Source organism: Elgaria multicarinata, chromosome 12 (genome assembly GCF_023053635.1).
Source record: "Elgaria multicarinata webbii isolate HBS135686 ecotype San Diego chromosome 12, rElgMul1.1.pri, whole genome shotgun sequence".
NCBI lineage: Eukaryota > Metazoa > Chordata > Lepidosauria > Squamata > Anguidae > Elgaria > Elgaria multicarinata.
The window spans coordinates 10,416,288-10,441,404 of NC_086182.1; the positions used below are offsets into that span (position 1 = coordinate 10,416,288).

At 44.5% G+C, this 25,117-nt stretch overlaps 1 protein-coding gene across 2 annotated transcripts in view; it reads left to right on the forward strand.

Moving 5' to 3' along the window:
• Window positions 1-19,580: 19,580 nt before the first annotated feature.
• Window positions 19,581-25,117, forward strand: part of SLC39A14 (solute carrier family 39 member 14) — a 50,919-nt gene continuing 45,382 nt past the window's right edge. The window contains exon 1 of one of the 2 annotated variants that reach the window (XM_063138937.1): window positions 19,581-19,676. The gene's annotated coding sequence lies outside the window, so the exon portion shown is untranslated. The remainder of the gene's footprint in view (window positions 19,677-25,117) is intronic. The other variant, XM_063138938.1, reaches the window with a different exon arrangement.

Genomic DNA, 25,117 nt, shown 5'->3' on the forward strand with positions numbered 1-25,117 from the left:
CTGCTCTGATCAGCAGCAGTCAATGTTTTTCCAGTCCTGCTGTAATCCTTTTACCTGAAGTGGACCTGAAAAATGCCTTCCAACCAAGCTATTGCTGTGCCTGATCAAAATAGGCTATGGCTACATGGCCCTGCGAAAGTGGAGTATCCCAAGATAAGACACCTTCACTTCACACCATTCCTTAAGTCACCATTGATTGCAACCTTCATGAGCAATGGACTTGGCCAGCAATGAAGAAAGCAAATGACTAGCGTTACTGGTCACGTTGATGCCCAGCACTCACAACTACTAATGGCTCGTTCTCTGCCAATTTACCTTTTTACCTTATTACTGCAGAACAAAGTCAACACAGCATATTGTGTGTTAGTGTGCATCCACAGGGATATTTATATAATGGGGGCGGGCGGGGAGAGAATGAAGCCCACAATAGATTAACTTTCTTTCAAGAGCAGTTGTATAATGTTTAAATAGCTTGCCCATAATAGTTCATTAAAAATAATAAACTGAAAGAATCTCAGTGAGTGACAAAAGAGATCAAGAGTTCCTTTGATTTCTGAGCCAGAAAAGCAAACCCTTAATTAGTTCAGGGCTGACATTGACTTTTGGGTGGGTGTGTTCCACTTCACCAAATAATTTTCAAGAACCAATTTCAATGGTTCTTCTCTAAGCATGACTAAGTCTGGATTCATCCTACTAAAAACTGAAATAATGATCTCTCCTGATGCCCCCCCTTGCAATAAACAAACAGCAGCTCTGCTCTGCGATGTAAAGCATATAAATATCAGAAAGGTCAGATCAGAATACAACCCAGCAAGGTTGGGAAGCATTTTAAACTTTTTAGGTTTCTAAGAAAGGGCAGTGGAAGTACAGTATTTGAGGTCTCACACTGGCATAGACAGCCATTATATGAAGCCGCCTCACACCACAGTACATATAGCTATGATCTACTCCTCATAGCAGTTCTGCAAGGTCTTGCGTGAAAGTCTTCCTTCACCAGCCCTGATACAAAAGTTGCTTTAGCTGGATCTATTGGGAATTGAACCCAGTCCTTTGAAAAGTACATACTGGTGATGTTCCTGCTTTCTCCTAGTGAGAATTCCCCTTCTCTGAGGCCTTTCTCACGCCAGCAAGAACTACCTTCTCTCACAGTTCTGCTGCCTTTAAGGCCCAGGCCCAGGCCTTTTTACCCCGTAATCTTGCACAGTTCCCTTTATTACCTCCCTCTTATGTAGCCAAGAGCAGAAGGTGTAGGATTTTATAAACAAAGAAAGCTTTATTAATTACAGTAAGAAGTTGTGGAATAATAAACAAGTAACTTTTAATGGCTCTATCAATATATGTTCTCTCGTATACAGTACTCTAGATCACACTCTTAAACAATCACTTCACAAATTGCCACAGACCTCCCTCTCTGTTCTAAATCCTAAAATCCTATTTATATCCCTATCTGGCTCACACAGCACAACAGCTTGTACACTTCACCGACTCTCTCACTCAACCAATCACACAATTGCAGAACTTTTGTAAACCGCCCAGAGAGCTTCGGCTATGGGGCGGTATATAAATGCAATAAATCAAATCAAATCCCTCATTCTTCCTATACTCATCTCTCTCACCACAAAAATACTCACCATAAAACAGAGATAGAACATGAGCACATAACTATAACCACGTTCATTATATCTAGATGTATCATTGTCACAATGCTACGACCCATGAAACAAGGTAAAACCGCTGTTTCATACAGGAGAGTTGGGATACCATTAAGGGGCAACTGAGTGGGAGATTCAGAGGGTGTCATCAGGAAGATCCCTTGGACAATTAATCCGAAATGAACAGCAGGGCTCTTCTGTTTGTTTCAATGGAGTTTGTGAAGGAGAATTTCATCCTAAAACGTCCTACAAATACGATCTGTTTCCTCAAGCCATGAGATATTCCGGGGCAGTGCTGTTGGTTTTCATTTCTTTTGGATGAGAGAGCACTGGAGACTTGAGGCAAGTCTGTAATATCTGTTTTATTTTCAAATAGACAAGCACATCATAAAGAGAGATAAGCAGGTACTCTTCCAAGCTGGTAAATCCACCACCCCACATCAGATTTCAGGAGACACCCCACACCTTCCAGTGGCCCTTTAGCCAACTCCCAGCTCTGCCTGTTTTTCAAACAAAAAGAAGGGGGGGAATTAGAGGAAAAAAGAACAAGATGCCCTTCACCCCTTCACACACTTCTTCCATTGCAATTTTTACCAACAGGCAAGGAAAGACCTAATATGTCCTATCATGCAACGTTTCCTGGGACACTCCCCCGAGTCACTTCTGATCAGTTTACTTCAGGGCTCCAGTAAATCTACCACTGAGCAGGTGGCCAAATTCCTGAATTTGGCCATCCGCACCAGATCTCTTATGGATGTCTGATTGTGCTTAAATCCACAGATTAGCAATTTCATTATCTATACATCCCCCCTTTTCACTATGCTAGGCCTTAATAACCCGATTCATTTCCCTTCTCAAAAACTATAAAATAACAATCTAGTATCTTTAGTAGTTTTGTATCACTCCCTCTTACTTCCTTATCCCCACTTTGTACTGTACTTATATCTCCTTCCTTCCTTTAGCTGGGTGTCTAACCTTCTCCAAATTCTGATATATCTCTCCTGCCAAAAAACCCCAAAACCCTCAAAAGAACTGCATCTGTTGTTTTACTATATTTTGGTAAGCTCGGCCAAAGTCCAGACAAGTTGCAGCAGGATTGGGAAAGAAAACTGGATAAGGCACTATCAGTAGCAGAGAAGGTAAATTATTAACTGATTAAAGTAAACTGTATGGTGAATGCTTGAGCTCTAGATGCCAGTTTTGAGGAAACCGGAGAAACAAATTCTTGGTTCAGGAAAGCCCATAAACTTGCTTCTTCTTCGTGGTCTCTGTGCATCACACTGATGGGCTCTGCGCCTGCGCGGAGCTTCATTCGGGAAACTTCTATAGCCTAGAGTTTTGGCGGGAACCCGGTGCGTACTGCGCATGTCCCCAGGGGTTCCTGCCTGAGACCCTCAGTTCTTCGTTGACCGCCATTGTGGTAGCTTCAACTGCGACTTCTCCGTTCTTCGAACTGCCTAGAGTAAAAAAAAAAGAAAAAGAAAAAAGGTTTATTATTTCCTCGTTTATTCTACCTTTCTTATCTTCTCGTTCTTCAATCTACTACTTTTGCGTCTTCATTTCCTCGAGTTAGTTTAGCGATCTTTGATCGCTGCACTTTGGCGTATGGCCGTTAAGGTCCCCTTCTGAAAGTGCGTTCGTTGTGGGGGTAAACTTCCACCCACAGACGGACACTCACTCTGTGTTTTGTGCTTAGGTGAAGGACATAAAGTGGAAACCTTCCTCCACTGTATGTCCTTCACCAAGCAAACACGCAAACATAGAGCAGATCGTCTTCGATCTTTGCTCTGGGACAAAGCCCTTAGAGCAGTAGACACTCCGTCTCATACCAGCAGGCACACGCCAACGCCTACCCGTACTCAAGACATCAGCGGGCTAGACGTAATTCAAGTATCCCCGGCCAGATCGCCAACTTTTACCATGCCCGAACCTCCACAGCCATCTCTGGCTAAACAACATGCAAAAATGGTTTAAAAAACTAAGCACCTTGATCTACAAAAGAAAAAGAAACGCAAGGAGCAAAAATCTCCGCACCGTACACAAACAACCTCGGCGCCTTCTTCGCCACCAGCGGAAAGACAATCATCGGTACCGAGACGAACACCGACCCCGGTACCGAGGAGAACATTAACTCCACCTCGCTTATCTCCTCCTGCACCGACATCCCGAACGCTGCCAACAGCTTCGGTCTCCGAGGGGGAATTGGTGGAGCCGTCACCACCCATTACGGCAGGACAGGCTACCTTACCAGCCTCCCCTAGCCAATCACAGCCTCTGGTTTCGATCCCAGCTGAGACTGGAATCGACCAAGCTCAACGCCAAAGAGATAGATCAAGATCCCCCCACTGGGATACATCATCTCAGTATTCAGGAGGAAGGAGACCGGAGTACTCCGACTGGGAATATTACCGTCCACCTCGTTAAGCGCACGACCCTTATCGACACCGCGCTGCGTACCGAACCAGGTCCCCCTCGCCACCGAGACACAAATATCGACCCGACCTTGCCCGTCATTAACGCCGATCTCCATCGACCTTGAGGCACGGCACACGACAGCATACTACACTGCAGTCTCCAATACCGATACGGCACAGGGACACGCTCTCGATACCGAGCCGCCCACCATCTCCTGTGACTGATACTAACCTTTCGTCACGACGTCCAGATCTCCAGCCACGTGATTCCTCCGATGATTACGAATTGGACTCCTCCTCTATACTGTCCCGGGCACCATCCACACCGTCGCCAGACTCTGTAGTAGGGTCCCGCCAACCTCCTTCTCCACCTGAGGATGTAGCAAGTTTTTCTGAGCATATTCTACGAATGGCTAGAACATTAGGCTTAGAAACACAACAACAAATAGAACGCCCAAAGGACCCTGTTTTCGATGCCATGACCACTGAAAATCCTACAGCAGTCTCTATACCATACCTGCCTACTCTGTTACAAACAGCCCAACAGGCATGGACCAATCCATCCTCAATGATCCCAGCCTCTAAATGCCTGGACACCATGTACAAAGTTCAAGAGGGAGAAGTATCCTTCCTTTCCAAACACCCACCCCCCAACTCCGTAATAGTGGAGTCATCTCAGGGGAGATCTCAAAGACTTCATGCATCCCCTGTAGACAAAGAGGGAAGGCGACTCGATCTCATGGGTCGTAGGGTGTATACCTCAGCATCTCTTACTATGCGGGTTGCTAACTACCAGGCTGCTATGGCCCGGTACCAACTCTTCTTATGGGAGAAAATAGGGGCGTTATGTGATGACCTCCCGGACGATCGCAGGGACTTGGCTAGGATTTTTCAATCCAAAGCATCTAACATTGCCAAGCAACAAATACTTTCAGCCAGACATCAAACTGACTGCGGAACTCGGACAATGATGGTCGCGATTGCCCTGAGGAGACATGCCTGGCTCCGCTCTACAGCCCTTTCACAAGAGGCAAAAACAAGAATAGAAGACCTCCCATTTGACGGCATTGGATTGTTTAACGCAAAAACTGACGACACCATGGACTCTGTTCAGAAGGCTAGAGCCAATGCCAAAAAGATGGGTTTAATGCCAATTCAACAATCTTTTAGACGAAAATGCTGGTACCGACAGCAATACCAGCCCTCTAACCGCTTCCAAGCAGACCGTCCTTTTTGCCGTCAGCAACAACAACTTCAACCTAAGCGCTGTCAATATGGCTCCGGAAAGTTTACAACTTACTGTAAACGCCAGGAATCCATGAAAAATAAGCACCTTTGACTATCATCAAAGCATACACAATGTAAACACCATCTTCTTCGACGAACATCTTTCCAAATTCTTCCATGCGTGGGAAAGCATCACGACAGACAAGTGGGTACTTTCAATAATTCAAACGGGTTACGCAATAGAATTCGACACCCTTCCACCCTTCTCCGGACTAAAAGTAACAAGCCCATCAGCCGTACTAGAAAGCGAAATAGACTCCTATCCAAAGGAGCCATTCGCCCATTACATCGACATGAAAAACTCAGTGGATTTTACTCCCGATATTTCACAGTGCCCAAGAAGGATGGAGGGCTAAGACCCATTTTAGATCTCAGAGACCTAAACTGCTTCATAACAACAACAAAATTCAGAATGGTAACCCTGGCAAACATCACTCCACTTTTGATGCAAAACAATTGGTTCGCCACGATAGACCTAAAAGATGCATATTTTCATATCGCGATACAACAAAACAGCCAACAATACCTTCGTTTCGTGATCGGGAGCCAGTTTTACCAGTTCATGGTACTCCCTTTCGGCTTAGCCACCGCTCCACGAGTATTCACCAAATGTATGGCCGTCGTATGCGCTCACCTGAGGACCCTAGGCATACAAGTGTACCCATACATAGACGACTGGCTTCTGGTAGCAAAGTCCCACCAACAACTCCAAAATCATCTCTCCACTGCCTTACAGACACTATACAACCTCGGTCTGTGCGTAAACACCGAAAAGTTAGCATTACAAGCCACGCACATAATCAGATTTATAGAAATAGACATAAACTCCATACTAAACAGATCCTTCCTTCCTCCTCAAAGAGTGCTCGTACTATCCTCTCTTGCCAAAAAGGTAAAACGACGCAACGCTGTCTCTGCTCACACCATCCAAAGGCTATTGGGCTATATGGCAGCAACCACGGCCGTAGTCACTCACGCCCGACTACACATGAGAGACCTTCAAAACTGGTTCATACGTGCCTTCAACACTCAATCCGACAACCACCGCACAATACTTCGTGTACCAAGGAAGGTCAAAACCTCTCTATGGTGGTGGGAGAATACATACAATCTCACCAAAGGCATTCCATTCCACACACCACCCTCAACCAGGACAGTGTCAACAGATGCCTCACTCTCCGGCTGGGGAGCACACTGCGGCCCACTCAAAATACAGGCACTCTGGACGAAAACAGAAGCTGCCAATCACATCAACTATTTAGAACTTCTTGCGATACAGAAAGCACTCAAATCTTTCACCACCACTCTTTGACATCGGCACATAACGGTAGCATCAGACAATACTGCAGCAGTTTTTTACCTCAACAAACAAGGAGGAACACGTTCCAACCGCCTAGTTCGTCTCACCAAAACTATATGGAAATGGTGCATATCACACCATGTAGACCTCACAGCAATACACGTCGCTGGTCAAGACAACACCATCGCCGACGTACTAAGCCGCACCAAACACAACATACACGAGTGGGAACTCCATCATCAAGTCTTCACCCATTGGGGATCACCGATGGTAGATCTATTTGCCACCCACTTCAACACCGCATGCCCCAGCTTTTGCAGCAGGGCGGGCAGCAGCCCGGGCTCATTAGGCAATGCTTTCAGCCTACCATGGAACGGGACATTTTTCTACCTCTTTCTTCCTTTTCCCTTGATAACCAAGGTACTGGCGAAAATAGAGAAGGACAGCACCAACTGCATCCTCATAGCCCCCTGGTGGCCCCGCCAATCTTGGTTCACCAAGCTACTTCTCCTCTCCAACAACCAGTTCTACAAACTGCCTCAGCTGCCAGACCTATTGTCGACCCACCAGGGCAGAGTCAGACAACACCCCAACATCAAAACACTACGACTGACAGCCTGGAGGAGCATACCCTAGATCCTCAGTCTCTGCCAGAACCAATTCAACACATTATTCTTGAATCTAGAAAACCAACTACATGTCGGTCCTATGCATCAAAGTGGAAAAGATTCACAATCTTCGCACAAACCACCGAATTCAACCCCCTATCGGCATCAGTGCCTCAGGTTTTACAATTTCTCTACTCCTTGCACCAGTCAGGCCTAAAACCTGCATCCCTGAAGGTCTACTTAGCAGTGATTGCAGCGTATCAAGGACATACTAACTCATATCCAATATCTTCACACCCTCTTGTGAAGAGCTTTTTAAAGGGTTTACGAAACACATCTGTCTCAACACGCTCCATAGTCCCTACCTGGAGTCTCTCCGTAGTTTTGCATGCACTTACCAAGGCCCCATTTGAGCCCTTAGCAACTATCGATCTAAGACTTTTGACTCTTAAACTGACCTTTTTGGTCGCTATTACTTCAGCAAGAAGGGCTGGAGAGTTGACAGCTCTTAGGGTAGATCCCCCATACCTAGCTTTCCACAAGGACAAAGCTATTTTACACCCTGATGTCAACTTCCTTCCAAAGGTTGTTTCTGACTTCCATGTGGGTCAGGATATCATCCTTCCTTCCTTCTTTCCAACACCGTCAACACCACTTGAACGTACTCTGCATTCCTTGGACGTTCGCAGAGCCCTCGCCTTTTACAAGGCCAGAACAGAATCAATCAGACTTACACCTAGATTGTTTATATCATATGGGGGTAGATCTAAAGGATTAGCCATTTCTACTCAAAGACTCTCATCTTGGATAGTTCAGACTATCAAACTAGCTTACGAAATTGAAAAGCTCCCAATTCCGTCACAAGTCCGAGCACACTCAACGAGAGCTGTAGCCACGTCCGTTGCTTTTGGAAAGGGCGTTTCACTCATGGCACTCTGTAGAGCGGCAACATGGGCAAAACTCTCTACATTTATAAAACATTATCGCCTCGACGTACGTGCCAGACAAGACTGTGCTTTTGGTCAAGCTGTTCTTTCAGAAATTCTACACTGACAACACCATCCCACCTCCAAGGTAGGTTAGCTTGTTACTCGCCCATCAGTGTGATGCACAGAGACCACGAAGAAGAAAGTCAGGTTGCTTACCTGTAATTGAAGTTCTTCGAGTGGTCATCTGTGCATTCACACAACCCACCCTCCTTCCCCTCTATGGTGTTGTGGCATACGTATAACATAGATGCATGTGTAAATAGTTTCCTCTCAGTACTGGGTTGGCCACAATGTCGGTCACTTAGGAACTGAGGGTCTCAGGCGGGAACCCCTGGGGACATGCGCAGTACGCACCGGGTTCCCGCCAAAACTCTAGGCTATAGAAGTTTCCCGAATGAAGCTCCGCGCAGGCGCAGAGCCCATCAGTGTGAATGCACAGATGACCACTCGAAGAACCTCAGTTACAGGTAAGCAACCTGACTTTACCTTTGGCAAGTGTAACACTACCTGTCTGCTTTTTCAGTACAACACAGTTGCCACTTTTAAAATGACACCCAAGGAATTGGATCTTCAAATAATCAGATGGAAAAGTTTACAGTAATATATAGTTTCCATTCTAGGTAGCAGTCCTTTTGCAGGAAAGTATTTTTAAGCAATATCATATAGCAAAGGAGCTGTCCAACAGAGTTCTGTTGCTCTCTATAGTGATGCCCACTCGTAGCCTCCCCACTTCTTCCTCCACGTTGGGTTGTCCTCCAGCCAACCTTCCGTTCCCAATTTCCCTGTTTCTTCTTACTCCATTGGGTCATCTCTAGCAGTTGTCCTCCTGCCATCCCCAAAGCTCCCCCTTTACCAAGCAGTGACAATGAGGTCTATCCCTTCCTTCATTTTGTGTGTGCGTGGGGGGGAGGGGGGCAGCCAGGAGCCCCCAGCTTGCTGTGGGAAGTTTGCCATCCTGTGCCAACCATGGTCAACATTAAAGATTGGTAGAGGCCAGACCATGTGGTGAAGGCCCCCTATACTGTTGAATGGCGCATGCTGGAAATGCTGACACAATCCAGTTTCTGAAATGAACACACACACACACACATACCTGGCTATACCCCAAAGACTCTGTAGGTGCCTGACTGGCTGGCTATGGATAAACCTTAACTGGCCCAGCACCAGTCAAAGGCACACCGAACTTGTTCAGATGTATGATGTTGCAAGGAGATGTATGATGTTGCTTTTGCTCCCAGTTTTAACTGATCCTTGTTTATGGCCAAATCTACACACACCATTGCTAATCTTAGCTGAAGTTTATTCAAAGAAGCCCATTTCAAATGTGACTTATGAAGTTAGCTTATTTCTCTAAACCAGAAGCAGGCAACTTGTGGCCTTCCAGATGTTCAGGATACATAAAAGGAAGGACGTTTTCACACAGCGTATAGTTAAACTATGTAATTCACTACCACAAGATGTAGTGATGGCCATCAATTTGGATGGTTTTAGAAAGGGGTTGAATAAATTTCTGGAGGAGAAGGCTATCAATGGCAATGAGTCCTGAGGGCTATGTGCTTCCTCCAGTATCAGAGGCAGTAAGCCTGTGTACATGAGTTGCTAGGGAAGATGGGTGGGGTGCTATTGCACTCAGCTCCTGCTTGTGGGTTTCCTGTGGGGAGCTGGTTGGCCAGTGTGTGAACAGAATGCAACAACACTTTAGAAGGCCTTTTGTCTTCCCTGCACATTAAGGGAAGGACCATAGCTCAATGGGTGAGCAGGTGCTTTCCATGCTGGGAAAGACCTACCAGTAACCTCAGAGATCTGTTGGTGGTTAGTGTAGATCAGGAGTAGGCAACCCCGATGTTTTGGACTATGACTCCCATAATCCCTGACCATTGGCCCTGCTGGCTGGGATGTATGGGAACTGTAGTTGTTCTGCTGGCGTAGCAAGACAGTACTGAGACCAATGGCCTGACTTGGTATAAGGCGTCTTCCTATGTTCCTATCATGAAGACGTCAACAAAGATGTAGTGAAGAAAAGGCTGCTAGCAATTCTCTCCCTGTATCATTCATGTCTGGTTCAGTGTGTTTTATCTCCTTGTACACTTGATGACTTAAATTGGATGAAAGACAAACACACTCCCTGACTCTTTGCAGGTGATGACAAAAGCCCACGCCCTGTATACAAACAGCAGGATGCTGAAGTCAGCATTGTGAATGTGTGTTTCTCCTGCCACACCCTGCCACTAGTTTGACCTGAATATGATCTGCAATAAAATAGATTAAGAAGTTGGGAATGTTTTGTCCTTTTCCCAAGGCCTTGGATTCTTGTACCCTTTTCACCCTTATTAGCAGAAAACACTTTCGGTTTTGGTGACATGCTTCTAAGTGGCTTTCCAAAAGCTGTGTTCTCCTGTCATCCTTCATCACTGTAAACAAGCTCTCAAAGGTGCTCCTTACTTCCTCGAGTGGTGGTAAATTCCAAAGGCAGCACTACTTGCCTTCAGTGTCCGTTGGAGGAGAGAGTGCTGGAATTTTACTCTGGTCACACACTGAACTTGAAGAAATAAACAGACTCAATTGCACTGAACTCACAAAACACCGCATAACAATTCATGTATGCACTGTAAGAATAACAATCAGCAGGAAAGAAGGAGGAAGAGGTCTGATGGACATTAACACAATTCATGCTAAACAGATAAAATCACTCAGAGAATTCTTTCACACTAAAAACACCCCCATTCATAAAGACATAGGCCCCATTCAGAAGACACTTTAAACCATGGCTTTAACCACAGTGGTTAAGCCAGAAAGGCAGGTTGTGTTCAGAAATCTCCTTAAACCACGGCTTTAACCATGGCGAATAAAGCAAAAAGCCTTAAGGTGTCTTCTGAACACGGCCATAGTAAAAGCAGATAAAAATTACACCCCACTCAACCTAGCATTACAAAACAAAGACCAAAAACAACCACTCACACTTGCAGAGAAAAAAGAAAAACGGGTACAAAAAGTACTACATGGGAAGCGCTACAACATAATACAGAACCCACAAATAAATGAAGAACAATCGTACGAATGGCTCAGGAAGGGTGAGCTATTTCCAGAAACAGAAGGATTCCTAATAGCTATATAGGATCCAGTTATAGCAACCAAGAACTACCAAAATTACATCATAAAAGATAACAGTGTAACAACAGATTTACGTAGGAAATGCCATCAATTCCAAGAAACAATAGACCATGTAACAGGAGGATGTAAAATTCTGGCAGGAATGGACTGTACGAACAGACACAATATGGCTGCAAAAATAATTCACCAACAACTGGCCATCAAATTCAACCTCATTGAACAACTTACACCATACTGTACATACTCACCCAAAACAATCGTGGAAAATGTGGATCATAAAATATACTGGGACAGAATAATTCATGTGGACAAGGCAATACCTTGCAACCTACCAGACATAACAGTCATAGACAAAAAAGAAAAGAAAAACACAGATACCTCACTGAGTTCCATTTCTACAAAAAAAAAAAAATGTTGTAGAAAAGGAAGTGAGAAAAATATACACCACTGGCCATGGAAGTTAAAGAATTTTGACAACAGGAAAAGGTCACAATTATTCAGTTAGTCACGTCAGTCACTGGCATCACATCAAAACACTATACAGAAAAACTTCAGAAACTGGGCCTACCAAAAATGCATCCACACCAACATCCAGAAAGCAGTCATAATTAAAACGTGCTCAATTGTCAGGAAATTCCAGAATCTGTAAAAGACAGCATGACCTGGCAAAGCCCGTCATGTCCATCTAGAAAAACTGCCACAAGCAAGGAAGAGATATTATCATAATAATAATAATGAAGTTGGGGAAGGAGTTAACTGTTAGATTCTTCAATGCAAATACCCCCTCCCACAGCTGCAACTAGTTACAGATCTCCCTATATTTAGGCCAGAGAGAGAAGAAAGTAGTGCCAAATGAAAATATAGTTAACACATACACTGAGTGTGGGTTAGCTGATGAAAACACTTTGCTTTGATTATTCCTTGCCTTTGCATGCATCTAGATAAATCCTACAAACTGCTACTCTGTGTGTGTGCAAGGAGGGGTGATGTTTCCTGCATTTGGGACTGATAGATGCCTTTCGGTCTCCTTTCCCTTGCTTCTATGGGGGAAGACAGTCACAGCTTCCATCTTGAAGCTAATGGCTATTCTCACATTAATATTTCAGCAGAGATGAAGGCACCACTTAAGGGCCCCAGACTGGGACAGGAGCTCTAGTGTCCCTTTAGCATGTCAAAAGACACTGGCTTTTTTGCAATATCAAAGGAGCGGTTTCTTTTAAAGCCATAGATGACAAGAGGTGCGGTTATCTTTGTGATGTAATTTTTATGGCAAGCCAAATGAGTCGTAATTGTGGAAATTGTAGGAAAGCTTCCAGTAATGAGGGGTTTAAAAGGGTGCTTCCAGATGGAGGGCCCTGCAGTATCAGTCAAAAGGAACTGTGTAGCTATACTGTCTTTTCCTCTTTAGCATTTATTTTTAATTTATTTTATTTTGTGGTAAGAAAAATGATGGACAATGTGGTGGGAAAACACAGGAGGGTTGCAAATGTAAGATGTTGTCTGCCCACCCCCCATAAAATTGCATGAATGGCCAGAGCGATTGGATGATAAAGGCCCTATCAAGGACTCCTGCCTTCTTGAATGGGAAAAGTCTTTGATTATTACCTGGTTACGGATGCATTCCTACCTATGTCCATTTACCTGGGAGTAATTCAATGGGACTTACTTTTTGACTGGACATGTAGGCCCTTTTCAACTATATAACAGCGGCAAATTGTGGGTTAATTAACTGCAGTGCATGCTGCTAGTATTTTGAATATACAACCTCCAATTGGTCTGATCAGAGGTTGCGACATGCGAACCCAGACAGTATGGGTTAATCATGGGTTAAACAGCCCACAGTTGGAGGGCGGCTTGCAATCTCACCTCTGATGAGCCAGGATATATGTTCAAATGCAGCAAGAGCAGTAAGATCTTCAAACTATTCAATGATAGGTAGTGGGTGTTTATCTTTCCAGGCTTGAGGTGTGAATTTCTTTGCAAGTGCTAAGGGGTTTCAAATGCCTATTTTTCCTGTCCACCTGTAAACACCCACAGGAATATAATTTAAAAGTGCATGAACCTACACAATTATCACATTTTTGCAAGGGCATATATCCTACAGTTGTCAATTCCAGTGGGATGCTTATTTAGATATATGGACTGCTTATATTAATGTATACATTTGAAATAGACACAATTAATCTTTTCCCATTTTCTTTTTGTTATTATTAATGATATACTTTTATGTTATGTTCTTTCTTTCCTTTTCCCCTTTCTCCATTTTTGTTATATATGTAAATAAAATAAAATCTTCTGATGCAGCCAGATTCCATGTGGATTTAGAGATTTTGTGTAGTCCAATTTTGCATTTGGATGGCCAGAAGGGGTGAACTTTTGACAGTTGTGGATGGGGAATAATAATAATAATAATAATAATAATAATAATAATAATAATAATAATAATAATAATAGACAGAGCATATTGCTTTGGAAAAGGCAGCAGAAATGATGAGCACACTTTCCCCAAGTGTCTAGTTATCACTCATGAATGGTCAGTTTTTCTTTTGGGGGGTTATTCAAAAATAAATACACCTAGAAAGTCAAGATGTGACTCATCCACTGTCTTTCTGTTCATTTATTTCATTATTTGCTGCATTTTTATCCCACTTTTTAGATGATCATCTCCCAAAGCCCGGCCCTTAGCCAAAACGACAAGACATGCAAGGAAAGAGGAGCAGAGGGAAAAGGAAAAGATAAGTTCTTCAACACTAAGACAATACCGAGGATTGTAAGTGGGCATTTTAGTGCACTTCAATCCAGGCTGGTTTTCCCTTGCTGGAATGAGGCTCCTTTCCCGGTTACTCTTGCTGTCCCAGGACAACTGCTCGCTGGAGCTAAGCGTTCTTTCTGCCAGGGAGGGAGAAGCAAGCTCCCTGCAAATCCTCCTCCTCTGGCTTATAGATGGGCCAGGTTGGTCTCCAATATCAATAGGGATCAGCTGTAAGGCTGGAAACCAAAAGAGAGAGAGAAGGCATCCATCTTTGGATAAAGAAAGGGAGAGGGAAGCCTCCTGAAAAGACTTTAAGAGTTTTTCCCTGCACCAAAATGTGTTGGGAACACAACCAGTGCAGCTGTCTCTTTTTTATATTTTGATCGAGCTTGGTCTCCCCACAATAGTGATGAAACCACAAAATGTTGGGCATTTTTTGACATATTTGGCTTTTGTGGTTTTAAAAAGCTGAGGAAGAGAACTGCAGGGCAGAGGAAATTCCAGAATCTTTCCCTAGATGTACTTTGGGTGAAGGCAGCAAAATGGAAACTTATCATTCCTTTCCCAACCTTGGGTCCCCAGATGTTGTCAGGCTATGACTCCCCATCTTGACTATTGTCCATGCAGGCTTTGATGCTGGGAGCTGCAGTCTAAGGACCAAAGGCTGGGAAAGGCCGTGTTAGAGGATGGGCCAGAGTTTCATGGTAGAACACACGATGATACATAATTCTCAGCAGCGCCAGTTAAAAAGATCTTAGGAAGGCAGCATGGAAAGACCCCTTACTCGGAAAAAAAACCAAGTCTTGCCAATCAAGGAAGACAACCAGTGAAGACTAGTGGCACTGATGTAAGTGGGGCAGTGAATCCACTCCGGGATTCAGTCAAACTTGGACAAAACTCTAAAGGAACTATCCGAGTGCAACAGCACTTTGAATAGCTCCTTTTTTAGAGTTCTGACTGAAAACCTGGAGCGGATTGACTGCTCCATTGAAACCACCAGCCTCCACTGAAGTTAACACTGAACCTGTTAGACCAGTGGTTTGACTTGGTGTGTTTATATCACATATTTGCTTGGAAGCTGGTTCTCTGCAGTGTCGTGAGGGGTGGTGAAGGTGGCTGTTGCTTCCCCTGATTTCTGTGTTGGAACAATGGTACTTTTTCTCACCATTAATCAGTGCAGTGGAGGCTGGTGGCTCCGATGTCAGTGGGATGGTAAATCCACTCCAGGTTTCAGTCAGAACTCTAATGGAGCCATTCAAGGTGCAGGAGCACCTTGGATACTCCTTTAGACTTCTGACTGAATCCCAGAGTGGATTCACCGTCCTGCTGATATTGGAGCGACCAGCCTCCACTGCATCAGGACAATAAATATACACACACGATGTGGAACAGCTCTTTACAAATAAGGCGAGACGCTATCAAGGGCCTCGATGTAGCTGGGGTATGACGCCACAGCTTATTTAGTTTAATGGTCAACCCGTCCCCGGAAAGCACTGTTATCATGACTTTGCTCCAGCTTGAAGCCGTTCAGGCATGATATCTTAAACTCATTTGTTTGGCTATCGCTGTGAGTGTCTTGCACAGATGGCGTGCCAAGGGCAAAGGATCAGTCTTATCCATTTATTATTAATGCCTCTCGAGCAAAAGAAAGGGGGGAAATGCAGGTCTTCTTTCTGTTGCCCCCCCCTCCCCCAACCTTGCTGTCCATTGATCCTAATGGGGCCCTGTGCCTCCCTCGCCACAGTGATCTCTGCAGCATCTTGGCTGATCACACATACAAGGGGACAGTATAGACGCAGTTGCTTCTTATATCCAATATAAACTGATAGATTATATTCAAAGATGGCGTTAGCAAGAGAAAAATCAACATTTGTACTGGATTGGAAACCTCTGATAGAGTATATACAAGAGTTGCAAAAGAATGATCTATTTGTGTGTGGATTTTATATATAATCTGTGGTTTTTACATAACACTGGGCTAGCTAAAGGGTAGTAATTGACAGCCTATGTCTGACATGAAGATTGCCTCAAATGGAATATGGCCTTAAATGTTTTGTATATGTGTTTTTATTAGATGTAGTGTACTATATTATTAGTTAAATATGTGATGTTACGTAATGTGTTTTTCCCCCTTTTTCTCCTTTTCCCCTTGTGCTTTGCTTTCTGTAGAAAATAATAAAATTGTTAAAACCAAAAAAAGGAAGAAAAAGATGGCTTTAAATAAAAAGGGATTGGGCCAGGTTTATGGTGGATAGTTCTGTCGAGAGGCATCCATCATGATTAGTTTTATGAAACCTTCACACAGCATCAGTAACATGCTTTGGCTGTAGCAGACACTAACTGCAGTGAAGTCAGGAAACCTTCAAGCCTACCGTGGGTTACCTAATGAGGTTCAGGTTATAACAGCAGTGGTCTAAATCCAGGCAGAAGTCAAAACACGCCAGACAAAGAGGATCAGGCAACAGCAGGAGTGGTCACAATAACAAGCAAAATCAGTCAGGTACATTACACAGTCCAAAAGTGGGGTCGATAGGTAGTCCCAAAGTCAGGAAACAGAGCATCAAGCAAAGGGGACAAGATACACGGTAAAGGCAGGATGGACCAAGTTGTTCTGATGCTGGCTGGGTTTTCAGTGAAGGGCTTTTAAGCCCAAAGCCTGGGTGGGACCCACCCACCCAGAGCTCAAGTGCAGCACTAGTCATGTGGGTTATCCTTAGTGGAATGGGGCATTAGTTGACTGGTTAGATAGTGTGCTCAATACTTGGTTGAGTTCGGGCAACACACTAATCAAGGGTTGTTTCCCATTCTGTTCCTATTACCGCCCCCTGCCCCAGCTGATTAGCGTATTGTCTGAACTCAGCCCTTGTTTCATTGTAATATTGAGTTTATTTTATATTTACTGCATTAGTTTTGTATTTGATTTTGTATCAATGTTCTGCAGCAGAATGTTTTTCTTTTCTTTTACATTTTGTCTTTCAATAAGTTGCGTATGGTGTAAGCCACTTGAGTACAGTTTACTAAGGAAAAGTGGAATATAATTTTATTTATATTTATACCTTACCATTCACTCAGCACCTATCGTTTGTTCTACCACCTCAAGATCTGATGCAGTGTGGGGTGGGTCTACTCAGGCAGTGAGATGAGGTGGGAAACTGGATGGTACCCCTCTGAGCTGTGGGTGGGGGTAATCATATTACCGTACTGTGTGTGTTCAGTGGAGGCTGGTGACTCCGATGTCAGTGGAGTGATAAATCCGCTCCACGTTTCAATTACAATTCTAAAAGAGCGATCCTGGGCTCTCTGCCCATCAAGCAAGTCATGGGTAGCAATGATGAGAATTGCTATCCCTGAAGAGGAGGAGCAAGAGCAGCCGGTGACAATGATGATGAAAAGGTAGGCTCACTGAGAGAGGAGCCCCATGATAGGGTGTATTGACCAAGAGCCCACAAAAACCTGGAGCCAGCTCTGGGTAAGTTGTCCCGTTTAAAAATACTCTTAATAAAAACTTCCCATAAAAGCAGGCTGGGAGGGAAATGACCCAATAACAGATCAGCATGAAAGGTTTAAGTTTAGCTCTTTCCCTGTTGAGCTAGTTTTCTGCTTAAAGGGAGGTGTGTGTTTTTAAATGTATATATTAGATTTAGGTGTTCACCCATCAACAAATCTCCTCTGGGCAACTTAAAGAGCAAAAAGTAAAACAGAATATTATATTAAAATGCAATATCCACTAATTAAAAAGAGGAAGTAATAATTAAAAAGACAGCATAAACTTATCCTTCTATGAGAAAAAGAATAAAACAATCATTTAGAGAGCAGCACATTCAGTGGAGGCTGGTGGCTCTGACGCCAGTGGGGAGGTGAATCCGCTCCAGGTTTCAGTCAGAACTCTAATGGAGCTATCCAGATATGTTGGAACTGCAACTCCCATCATTCTGCAGACCATGCTGGCTGGGAATGATTGGAGTTACGGTCCAACACATTTACAGGGCGCCATGTTTGGAAAGGCTGAACGACACCACTGCATATAATAAGCTGTTTCAGATGTGTTCACTCCTACATCAGTGGGGAGGATGCTGCCCCCACATCCTGCTGCTTGCAGGGTTCTGTGGCTACTGTGGCTGCAGAATGCTGGCCTGGATCTGCCTTCGGTCTGATGATCCAGCAATAACAAAGTATTTTGATAATCGTGTCGTTTTATAGAAACTGGTATCTTGAGGACTAGTGTTTTAGGTTTGTTCTGAACAGTCGTGAATGGGAGCAGAAGGGCAACAGTTCGTAGAATCATAGAATAGCAGAGTTGGAAGTGGCCTACAAGGCCATTGAGTCCAACCCCCTGCTCAATGCAGGAATCCACCCTAAAGCATCCCTGACAGATGGTTGTCCAGCTGCCTCTTGAAGGCCTCTAGTGTGGGAGAGCCCACAACCTCCCTAGGTAACTGATTCCATTGTCATACTGCTCTAACAGTCAGGAAGTTTTTCCTGATGTCCAGCTGGAATCTGGCTTCCTTTAACTTGAGCTCGTTATCCCGTGTCCTGCACTCTGGGAGGATCAAGAAGAGATCCTGGCCCTCCTCTGTGTGACAACCTTTTAAGTATTTGAAGACTGCTATCATGTCTCCCCTCAATTTTCTCTTCTCCCGGCTAAACATGCCCAGTTCTTTCAGTCTCTCTTCATAGGGCTTTGTTTCCAGACCCCTGATCATCCTGGTTGCCCTCCTCTGAACACGCTCCAGCTTGTCTGCGTCCTTCTTGTATTGTGGAGCCCAGAACTGGATGCAATACTCTAGATGAGGCCTAACCAGGGCCGAATAGAGAGGAACCAGTACCTCACGTGATTTGGAAGCTATACTTCTATTAATGCAGCCCAAAATAGCATTTGCCTTTCTTGCAGCCATGTCGCACTGTTGGCTCATATTCCGCTTGCAATCTACAACAATTCCAAGATCTTTCTCGTTTGTAGTATTGCTGAGCCAAGTATCCCCCATCTTGTAACTGTGCCTTTGGTTTCTATTTCCTAAATGTAGAACTTGGCATTTATCCCTATTAAATTTCATCCTGTTGTTTTCAGCCCCAGCAATCCAGCCTATCAGTTCCCCATGTCAGCCGGTGCCTGATGCAACGGAGCTGTGGTCTGGGTACGGGACGCTTCCGTCACGCCTGCCAGAAACAGCATTTTAAACAAAGGAGAAAAGAAAAGAAAAAAGTAAAAACCACCAAGGGCGCGCGCGAATCTCTCCGCTCCCCACCGCAGCTTGGAAGCGCCACGTGGGACCGGCTCTCCGGAGGAGGGGCGTGGCTAGGCTAATTTCGATCGAATCGCTGATGTGAAAGGGGTGGGACTCATGCAAAGCAGACTTCACGGTCCGGAGCCGACCAATGGGAGCGGGGCGGCGGAGACGGGGCGCCCGCCTCTTCGGCACCGAGCATGCGCAGTAGGATCTCCCAGTCCGTCCGTCAGGCACGCAGGCAAGCGCTCGCTTGTTCGTGCGCGGGCCTTGATTGAGAGGAGCCGGCAGGATACGCGGCGAGGATTGGCCGAGCGCGGCGGACGGTACGTCGCAGGGTGAGGACAGACGGGAGCGATGTGGAGGCTGGCTGAGGGGAGACTCTGGGCCAGTTTTGAGGGGCGAAGGGAGGCAGTGGTGGAGGAGGAGGAGGAGAGGGCTGAGGTGGGCGCTGGGTCGCAGAAGGGCAGGGGGCTGAGGTAACCCATGTCCTCCCTTGACCTCAAGCGGCTCCCTAGAGGCCCCCTTACCTCCCCCCCCGTGAAAGATTTGACTCCTGGGCTGTCGCCCCCCCCCCCAACAGTCCATCGCATCACCATCACCTCAGTCCTTCCCCATCTCACAAGGATCTGAATCCTGGACCCAGTTCTCTTTTCTTCTTCTCTCTTCAATACGTGCAGAGCGCAAACCCTCCCTAGTGTTTAGCTATACAATCTGCTAGGAACTGATCGCCAATTTAGCCCCCACCCGCCATAACACCCAACTGTCTCTTATCTGAGATGACCCCCCACCCCACCACACACAAAGGTCAGACTCCTGGGCCCAGTTTCTCACTGTCATAAGAACTTGCCATATATCCAGACCAACCAGTATTGTCAACACTGACTGGCAGTGGCTCTCCAGGATTTCGGGCAGGGTTTTATCCTAGCCTTACCTGGAGATGCTGGGGATTGAACCTGGGCCTTTCTGCATGCAAAGCATTTGCTCTTATCACTCAGCTATGGCTTCTCTGGCCGTGCGGTCTGTTTGGGGCTTAAACATCTTTCTGGAGTTACCCCCAAAAAACAGCATCCCCCAATTTAGAACCTAGCTTGCTCAGTCATCCTATGATTAAGCCCCCCAAAGGAGATCTCCCAGCCACTCAGCATATACTCAGATGCCCCCTGTAGCAGACTCTCATTCATTTCCCCCAGCACGTCCACACTCATCCACAGTTCACCTTGCTTGCCCCTGCAAGAAGGACCTGACTCCAGGAGCCAATTTTCCTCTCACCCCCAAAGCATCCTCCAATAGGCAGCCTGACTTATCCAGTAATGACTGTCCAGCTCCTATAAGATTCTACTCTGATTTTGTTTGTTCAGTCTACCTAACACATTCCAATAAGTGTCTTCCATAATAGATTCTCACCTACTCCCCCCATGTATACTTAAGTGCCTCTTATCTGAGATTTTCTGTTTCCTTGCCACATGACCCACTCTCATTTTCTATGCATCCACTTGTCTTAAGTTAGATAAATTCTAAACAGATATTTATCAGCACGCTGAATGGCCTAGCTCCCAGAACCTGGGGTGTGTGTGTGTCCTATGTAATTGGCAGATCCTCTGCCAGAGTGAACCACCTTTATACAGATGTAATTGTTCAGATGCCTAAAGAGGTTGTGAGGGCCAACCCCTCCAAGTTCTGGGAGTTGGGCCATTCAGTCTGCTGATAAATCCGTTCAGAACTAATCTCATTTAAGACACACTTCTATGACCCCAACATCTAACCACTTAGTCTGACTGACCTATCCACCCAGTGTGATCTCCAAAGACCCCACTATCCCATACCAAGTATTCCCACATGCAGCTCCATATTTTGGCCCTAGTCTGCTCAGTCCACACCTAGTTTACCCAGATGCTCCTTGTAGGAGATCCTCACTCATTCTCCCCTTCCTATGTGGGGAGTCAGCTGGGTAGGCTGAGAGATAACTGGAAAAGCAGAGACCCTGGATGCGTGCAGGTAGGTGGTGAATTCTCAAATGAGGGGCAGTTTAGGGTTTCCCATGGGGGCAGTTGGGTATGTAAGTGGAGAGAGAGAGTGAGCAATATAAGAGATGGTGAGCAGGATGAGTGTGCTGAGTAGGGACAGGCAGTTTACAGTTGCAGTGGATAGACATATGGTTCCCTAGCTGTCCTTATGGTTATCCCCTGGGAAGGGGCCCTGGAGTCAGCCATTGTTGTACGGTAGTGATGCCCTATGTGAATTGGGCAAGTGAGATCTCTGATAAGAGGCAGCTGGATTACTTTTGGTGGTGGCAAGATAAGGTCATTTGCAGTTAGGTTTGGTGGGCCACCAGTACAATTGCGTGGGAAGCTGATTTTGTGGCACTGGCCTCTTGGGTGGGGTATGGCAGTTTGGGTAAAGATGGGAACTGGGTTGCTGAATTAGAACAAATGGTTGATCCTGGATTATAGATTGGTAGGGTGGGAAGCAGAATGGTCTGGAACCTTGAGTGTGGAACTTCCTGGGGCAGTACATGGCTTGGATTGGTGGTTCTCATTTACATTGATTAATGCTGACTTCACAACATATTAGGAGAATGGTCTCTGAGGCGTTGGGAGAAATTTAGGGCATTTTGATGCATATGTGTACTATCCAAGAGGAACTGAGGGCATGGGTGGAATTTGCAGAAATAGGCAAGCATGTGTGTGTTTATATATGGTAGTTGAAGCAGCTATGTGGAAACACTGAGCATTTTTTTTAGACCTGAGGAAATGTATTTTCTCCTGACCCTTTCTAAAGAGAAAGCAATTGTTGTCTAGCACTATATGGATGAATGTAGCCTGCACATTTCTGGGATGATGAATAATGCTTATTCTCCCAAGGCATATTGTAAATAGCATAAGCTATAGGGTTTCAGTGGGGACAGCAATACATTTCCTATGGCTTAGGTGCTGGGTGTGGATGTTCTGCTACTTCCTATATTGATGTCTGCTAAACTTATGCTCCAGATAATGCTACACTTATTGGATGGGATTGAGTACCTTTCTCAGAATATATGACACATTGAGAGATGTGAGAAATACTGTCATGTCATTGAGTTTTGCCTTGGGGCAGCATTTTGACTTGTGGGAGGGAATCTATTTAATCTTCTGACAGGAACATATTAATCAACCTTTCCGTTAGGAAATAACTGCACATTACATGCACATGCTTGAAACTGAACCACAATGCAGTTTGTTAAAATAAAAAGTGATGTTGGAACACTGTCTCGCCACCAGCTTTCAACCTCAAAACTGTGTTTCCTAGGACAAAAAGACCATTGTAAATTTGTAGGGGAAGAAAAAATCACTTGGAAAAATTGAGAAAGAAAGGTTGGGCTTCTCGAAATTCTCTTCTCTTGAAGCTGTGCTTTTGACTCCCTCTACCCGTAACACGTTTCATTAGTTGAGATGCTTAAGCTACACAGTGGAAGAACATCAGTAAAAAGAATATTAAATTCTAAAAGGTGTCAAATGTTATTGCAATAAAAACACACACAACATCTTTGCTTGAAGTCAGTAACTTTGATGACGTTTAAACTTAATTGTTGCTGTTCACATCTAAATATCTTAATGATATAGGGCGGGATATAAATGTTCTAAATAAATAAAATAAATAAAACGATACAGCAGCAAAACCAAAATATAATGTAAGTCAGTAAGTACAAATTCAGTCAGTACTGTTGAAATGAATTGGTAATTTGGAAATCAGGTTCAACAATATGAACAACTTGTTCTTGACATAAACCAAAAATAAGGCTTCTAATCTTGACAGCTATTAAAAAAATGTAGTTTTTGATTTTGGGAAGAATGAAACTCTCTGGTATTTCTTGTTTTCTATAACTAAAATATAGATGTTTAACAATACAGTTTGTAGACCCTCATATCATACCAGATGCATACATTGAATATGAGAGCTTCGGCTATTGGGCGGTATAAAAATGTAATAAAATAAATAAATAAATAAAATACATTTGCATTTTACACCTGCATTTTGTATGAATCTGCAGTTTGTATACACCTACATCCTATCAAATATACTGCCAGACCTCTGGATTTGTAACATAAGGATGAAAATATCCTATGTGACTTCATTGTTGGGATATTGCCTAAACCAGGCTTCTCCAATGTGGCTCCCACGGGCTCCTGCAGTAGTGTCCACATTCCCTATCCCTTTTTTTTAAAAAATGGTTTGATGAATTTTTTTAAGGCGCCAGGCTCTCCTTCCTGTTCCTGAACCTGCCAGTGATCAGCAGGCAGGAACAGAAAACAAGGCAAAGGGATAGAGGGGAGAGAAAAGGCGAGTTTGAGAGGCGGCGGGAGAAACAGCGAGGTAACGAGGTGCGGTGGGAAGAAATAGCAAGGCTAGAGGCTGGGAGTGGACAGAAGCAGCAAGATAAAGGGGTGAGTGGGAGAGAAAGATCAAGGCTAGGGGTTCGGAAGGGAGAGAAAGAAGGCCTGGGACAGGGAAGGGAGAGAAACAGCAAGGCTGGATGCTAAGAGTGGGGAGAGAGTGAAAGCAAAAAGGAAAGGTCTGTGTGGACAGAAGAGGATTGGGCAGAGCAGGAAGCAACTCTTTCCATTCTCCCACTCTAGCCTCGCTACTTCTCTCCCTCCGCCAAACACCTCTTGCAGCAGCTGTTATGTAACGAACCATATCCTCCATGGGAGCCATTTTGTGTTGGTGCTCACAGCAGTTTCTCAAATTCCCAAAAAGGTTGGGGATCCCTGGGCTAGACTGAATTCTCCATTCCCACTGCTTGAAGGTTCTCTGTGACATCTCATTTAAGAGTCTTATCTTGATAAATGGAATGCAGAGTAGGTTATCTGGTGGGACTGAGTGCAGTTAGCCTTGTGATTTGATGGGGGCTGATGCTGAGCTGGTGATGGCAGCTTCTTGGCAAAGCAGGAGGTGTTGCTTATTAACAGCTTGCTCTTAACTTTTATAAATACATCTTGAAAAACTTTCAATGCATTGGGCAGAAAATTATTTTCTGAAACAATCTGGAGAGTCTTTTAGTCTAGTTATTGTTAAGGTTTGTGGTTGTCTTGCTTGAGTGGCAAGTGGCACAGTACAGTAAAAATACTCTATGTAACATAGCCTGTTTTATGCACTTCAGAGGCTGTGTCGGGAGTACTTGTGTAAATACTCTCTCCACTGCATCATGAAAGAGTGCATGTGACTCATTACATATGGGAGAACCCATCTGAAACAGCCAATATAGTTCTCTTCTTTTCTCACTAGTTGAGGGGAATTTTTTATTTATTTATTACATTTATATACCGCCCCATAGCCGAAGCTCTCTGGGCGGTTTACATTACATTTTGGGGTGTAATGATGTGTACTGGCTAGACACAATGACCCAGTTCATATTTAATGGCAATTGTGGAGTCATTGACCCACAAATTCTTGAAACCTATTGTGAACGAATGTGCTGCCTCCGTGCTTTCCTGTTTTCAATTACTAACCAACATTGTAGGTTGTTAGCATGATGTCTGAACTCAGTCACTCTGCATTGTTTAGGAGTTAAACAACCCAGAGTTAATCTATGATTTGTTAGTGGCTTAATTGTGGGTTGTTTAAGCCCTAAACAACCCAGAGTGTCCAGGTTTGGATGAAATACTAACCTACAAATGGGGAAATTGTACATTGTTAAATGAAAACAGAAGTGGGGAGCATGCTGGATATAACACACTTGCTCAATCCCACTTGGGCTCAACAACCTGTAGTTCAAACAACTCCTGGGTTGTTGTTATGT